Here is a 6032-nt window from a genome sequence, read left to right as displayed (position 1 = left end):
TGCCAGCCTCCCTCTCTGACTCCAGATACTGCAGCGCCACTGGCACGTGGGTCACACCAGCAGGAGTCTTGGAGTCACGTTCGTTCTTTTGCGTTTCTGGGGGCAGAGGTGGGGGGGCAGGAGGGGTTAGATAGCAAGGGAGAAGAAGCAGGACGTGCAAGGCTGCTGTCAAGGAAGGGTCGATTTCAACACCTGGGAGCTGGAGAAAAAAACCTGCAGTGGCGGCAGGTTGTCAAAGAGACCCTGTTTGGGGATATTTTCAAGAAATCCCTGTAAAAAGGGAACATGCAACAAATGTGAACAGTGCCACAAAGAGATGCAAGGCCTGCTTGGCAGAATGAACCACCGTGAAAAATGCTCCTCAGAAGGGAACAACTTTGTGAACATGTCTGATCTGGATCTGGTCTGGAACAATTGGTTAGTAAACTTATTTTTGCACCGTTCTCAAAGACTAGCTACCATGCCTTACTGTGCTTGCAAGGGACACATTGGATTATTGTCAGACAGCTGTGTTTTGAGGGCATTACTTACATAGGAATTTCAAAATGTTGGTGTTCAGAATAGAACTGGCATGTTAGTTTGTTGTGAGAGGATTTATCAATTACTGCAGGACTTCTGAGGTTTATTTTTTTTATAGCTCAATATAATCAAACATCCTGGGTGACGATTTCCCGTTTAAAAGTAAAGGTTTATTTGGCATCTAGGAATGTTAACATTTTTTTCCAAGCTGTTTGGTGTGTTGCTAGAGATAAGGGTTTAAATAGATTGAGATATTCCTTATGATTTATTATTTTCCCTATAAAACTGGATTTAGAATAAATATAATTTAAACAGTGGTACAAACAGCTGCAGTAGGAGGAATCTATCATACAATCTCATTTTTTATAAAGCAGTGCAAGGCGCAATACACCGTGAGCGAGAGTGACTTTTTTACCGCTTTGTTTCAGGGTCCAGCATAGACATACATGGTTATGAACGTCCGTCATCTGCTGGTGCCACCAGCAGTGCTACAAGTAAATGTACGTCAGGCAGTAAATTACTTGGATTAAAAAAATCAACAAACCAAACTTTCCTTCATTGTCCAGTAAAGCTATGGATGAGTTTGTAATCAGGAGCAGCAAATTCCACCAAGACTCCATAGATGCAAAGATTGCTCGGTTCATTTGTGCAACAAATTCTCCCTTTCGTCTTGTTCAGGACAAACATTTGATTGACATGGTTCAATCATCTGAGCAGGCTTCACTCCACCCGGCAGAACAGCCGCTGCTGGACAGTTGCTGGCTACAGCGCATGAGAAGGGAATTCAACAGTTCACAAAAATCATTGACGGGAAATTTGTTAATCTGAGTCTTGATGGGTGAAGCAATGTACACAATCATCCAATAATAGGTATTGTGTGACAACAGAAGATGGAGTTGGCTGTCTTATAGAAACAACTGATACATCAGGAAATGCCCGTACAGCAAAGTACTTAAAAGAAGTAGCAGGAAGAGTGATAACAAACCATGAACAAAAAATCAAGTGTCAGGTGTGTAGCTTTGTCCCAGACAATGCTGCCAATGTAGCAAAGATGAGAAGAAATCTAGGAGAAGATAATGAAGGGAACCTGACACTTATAACCTGTGGATGCAGGGCTCATGTGATGCATCTTTTAGCCAAAGACTTAAGTTCAACTCCAGGAATCAAGGAAAATGTTGTTGAAATTGCACAATATTTCCAGAACTCTGCTTCAGCGTCACTGAAGAGAGCAGGAGGATCCAAACGAAGTCTCCCCCTAGGTGTACAATGGGCTTTCAGCAGCTGACTGTTTGAAGCTGTTTATTAAGAACTGGCCTGTTCTGATGGGCATTTGTGAGGAAAATTGTGACACAATAGCTGGAGCTCTCCCAGCCAAAGTAGCCAACCAACAACAAGAGAAATGGAGAAGAGATGCTGGATCTCCTGAAACCTGCCTCGGACAAACTGCAGCAGGATGCTGCTGTATTGCTGCTGGTGTGGAAATATGGAAAGAACTTCAAGAGACGCTGAAGAAAGAAATAGCCACCAACAGAGGTAAATTGCAGACAGGAAAGAAGCGGCTGGATCAAGCACTTACTCCGATTCATGCTCTTGCCGATATTCTCAACCAACGTACCCGGGGAGATGAGTACGTGCAGAAGAAGATGCTGCTCTGACATGGCACCTAAGAATCACCCATCAATCATGCCAACCATCATAAAATTCTGGGCTGGAGGTGAACCCTGCAAGCAGCACGTATTGGCTGCTGGTGTTTTAAAGGAAAGTCCCACCACTGAACGGGTGGAAGTCACTGGTGAAGCACCTGGAACCAGTTTGGTGAAGTGCTAGCCCAGTTTTTGCAGCAGTCACCTCTTCTGCAGGCGCAGAGAGAACATGTTCTTCATTCGGACCAATTCATTCATGGTTGAGAAGTTGACTGGGAGTTGAAAAAGCCGGAGCATGTGTCGTGAGGAGGGAAAGATGAGATCTCCTAGTTTGAAGGACAGCCTAAGTCACTTAGGAGGCTGTCGTCTCATTTCAAGAGACAAGCGTCACGGAGTTCCAGCGTCTAGTTTCTGCCCAGCCTGTCCCCAGTCTTCTGGGAATGACCCCTTCGCTGAACTGGGCCCCAAGGACCCGCACAGTTCCACCAGGGCAGGCCCGTGGCCTCCACCCTCCGACACTCCCTGCAGTGAATCCAGCCAAGCCGACTGGGCCCCTCAGGGCGCGATGCTCTCAGGGAATATTCACAGCGACACAGGCAACCTTTCCCAAACAAGGTCACCATTGATTAGTCCTCTGGCTACAGAATCTGGACATCCTTCGGTCAGCACAGAGGGGCAGGGTTCCGCCATAGTCCACCCCGGTCCAACCAGTGCCGTAATGAGCCAGCCAAGCAGTGATGGACTCCACCTCTGGCTCCCTCTCTTGGATCCCCCAGTCCAGGCTCCTGCGCCCCTCCAAAAGGCCCCTTCTTCCAGCCGTCTGACCCCTTGTTCTCCAGCTCCCTTCCACGTCCGGAGTTGTTCTGTCCTTGGGGCGTCTCTTTAATTGCCCCAGACAGCAAAGTGACAACCCCCCACCCTGCTCCTGTGCTACTCCAGTGTTAACCCTTATGTATCCACTGGGTAGCAATGCAACATGCAAAGGAAAACTGAGGCACACCAAGGCTGCATAAAAATATTATCGAAAATTCCCACTTCGTCACGTTAGGCGAGTAGGAACTTATGCTCCAGTCACTTTCACTTAGGTAGACTTGAAAGTTTTCCCAGGCTGACCTGAAATAATCTGATTAATTCACTAACTACAGTTAATCCCTCTGTTCCTTTAACAAATCATTTAGCTGGAACTGTGAAATACGGCTTGATAAGCGAAGGTGATGTATCCAAAACATCTAAGGTTGTTTTCTTTAATAAAAATAAATTGTAGATGCTGTTTTGGGTGTTTAATTAAATTCCCAGTTACCCTCCTAATGCTGCTTGACACAAACCATGAACAAAAAGTTAATTATCTAGGAAATAAGCAACAGATCAATCACCATTTTCAAACAGACTAAAAATGTACAATTGATAAGAATCGGAACATATTACAAGATATAATTGCATAAATAAATGTATGTAGTTAGCGGGGACCCTGCCAGGTGCCAAACCTAGTGTCAAGGCTCCATGTGACGGTAAAGCCTGTGTTTTAATGGTTATAGTGCCAATGAGAACAAACAGAAAAGCGGATTAAAATCGATGGTTTGCAGGATCCCCGCTCTCCGCCCAGTGGTTTGAATCACTGCAGTCCGGACTGGCCTGGGACGCCAGAGCCGGGAGATGTCAGGAGCTAAGCAGCAAGGACACCCCAACATTGGAGCCCCCTATGGGAAGCACAAGCAGAGGGGAAGCAGAGATGGGATGGGCTCTGTGTGGAATCACCCCTGCTCCCCCTCCTCTAGCTCCCCCACTGCCCTAATTTCCTCCCACTCCCCACACACACCCCGAATTTCCCTTCCCCCCCTCTGCTCCCTCCTGGCTTCCCACTGCCCTGCGTTCCAGCACTTCCTTCATCAGAACTCCGGCGCGGATTTGTTATCCATAGAACTCTGCATCTGCTTGGTAGACATGTCCAGTCTCTCTTCGAATCTTGCTTAGTCCGTGGCCTCAACAATTACCAGTAGCTGTCAGTTCCACCGGCTAATCCCGCCAGGAGCGACAGTGGGCCTGGCTCTCCCATGGCGACTCCAGGGCAGTCCGTAGGGTTACCCCACGTGACCAAGTGGAGGTGGGAGGACAATCAGCACCGCTAATGTTCGATCCTGTCCATGCGATAGGCCAGCTCTGCCGCTGGTGTAGACGGGGAAAGCTCCAGCAACTACAGTGGAGATAGCGGAGCTGCGGCCTTGCACACCAGCTGGGGATCTGGTCAGCACAAACTCCAGGCCAGGCTCTTCCAATCCCACGGTGGTGCCAGTCCCCTGCCCTCTTCTTTCCACATGCCTTGGCCAGAGGACACTTGTGCTCTCCCGGGCGCTGGCGATACTGCATTCTGAGCGTGGGTCAGCTAGCCTGGGTTAACGCGGCACTGAAAACACGGCAACCTGGCTTCCCACTCGAGTCAGGGTTCGTCTACGCAGCAAAACCCCCGCGGCAGCAAGTCCAGGGCTTGAACAACTTACTGAGGATCGCGGGGATCGTGCTAGGCATGGGCCGTGGGTATAAGAGGCCAGGGGAGGCTAAGCCCCGCTGCCGGACACCTGGGCCATGGTGGCCCCGCCTCTTCCCCTCCCTGCTCCGCCCCTTCCCCGAGGCCCCCACTGCTGCTTGGTGAGCCTGTCCCTCCTCTCCTCCACCCCGTCCCCTGCGAGACCCCCCTGCAGTGGGGGTGGAGGAGAGGAGGGACATGGCCAGCGGGGCAGGGGGGCAGAGTGGGCAGGGGGCAGGGCCTGGGGCGGAGCAGGGGTGGTGTGTGGGCGGGGCCACGGACGGAAGAGGTGGGACAGGGAGCTAGCCTCCCCCAGAGGAAGCTTCATCTGCCCCCATGGAGCCAGGGGCTAAAAATAGCTGTGTAGATGCACCCACTCAGGCTGGAACCTGGAGCCCGAGGGCCTCTACCTCACCGGGTCTCAGAGCCAGGAGCCAGCCCGAGCCCAGATGTCTCCACTGCAGTTTTTAGCTGCACTGGGAGAGCCCCATGAGCCCAGTCAGTTGACCTGGGCTCGGAGACTTGCTGCCGTGGGGTTGTTTTTGCTATGTAGACGTACCCTTAAAACCTCCAAGGGAGCCTCTTCCCACCTGTCCTGTCTCCTTCTGCAGCCAGTTTCCCGCTTGGCGGCATGCAGGGGGAGCCGGTTGGAAGGTGTTGATTTGAACCCCCCAGCTGAGCGCTGCAGGTCCATAAGCACACGGCTGCCCAGGCTCGCTGCCTGCGTTTTCCTCACGTTCTTTGTACTCAGCAGTGCCCCTTCAGCTACATACCGGCTCCTTGGTGCTGCCTGGCAGCTTGGGCTCACCGCAGCATTAACTGAGCTGCAGCTGTGGCTTTGGCCCTGCCTGTCCACACACAGAACCCCATCCCTGGAGCATGGTGGTGCTTTTAACTCCCCATCCCCCGCTGCCCCCACAGCCTGCTCTGTCGCTGTCACCTGAGCTAGGCTAGCTCCAGAGGAGGTGGCTCTGTCATGAGGACGTAACGTCTGCGGGTCTTTGGGCTTGGGCCTCTCTTTGTTCCTGCCATCTGGTGCCAGCGATTGGCCAGCTGCTTGGAACGGGAGGGAGGTGGAGGAGCTGGCACGTGTGACGCCCTGCGCGATAGGGAAGCCATCACAGCTTGGACCAGGCTGCCCCCAGGCCAGACTGGGCTGTAGCCAACCTCACATGCAGTTAACAGTGACACGGAGCCTAGCAAGGAAAGCGTCAGTCGCTCGTTTCCATGCCAAATACATTACACGCCCGTATGGAGCGGAGTGGAACAATTCTGCAGCCCATGCTCCTTCGGCAGCATGTGTCTGTGCAGACTCAGATCTCCTCTAGGTCAGTTTTACACCAGTGACA

This window comes from Emys orbicularis, chromosome 2 (genome assembly GCF_028017835.1).
Source record: "Emys orbicularis isolate rEmyOrb1 chromosome 2, rEmyOrb1.hap1, whole genome shotgun sequence".
NCBI classification, from domain to species: domain Eukaryota; kingdom Metazoa; phylum Chordata; order Testudines; family Emydidae; genus Emys; species Emys orbicularis.
This window is presented reverse-complemented; position numbering follows the sequence as displayed.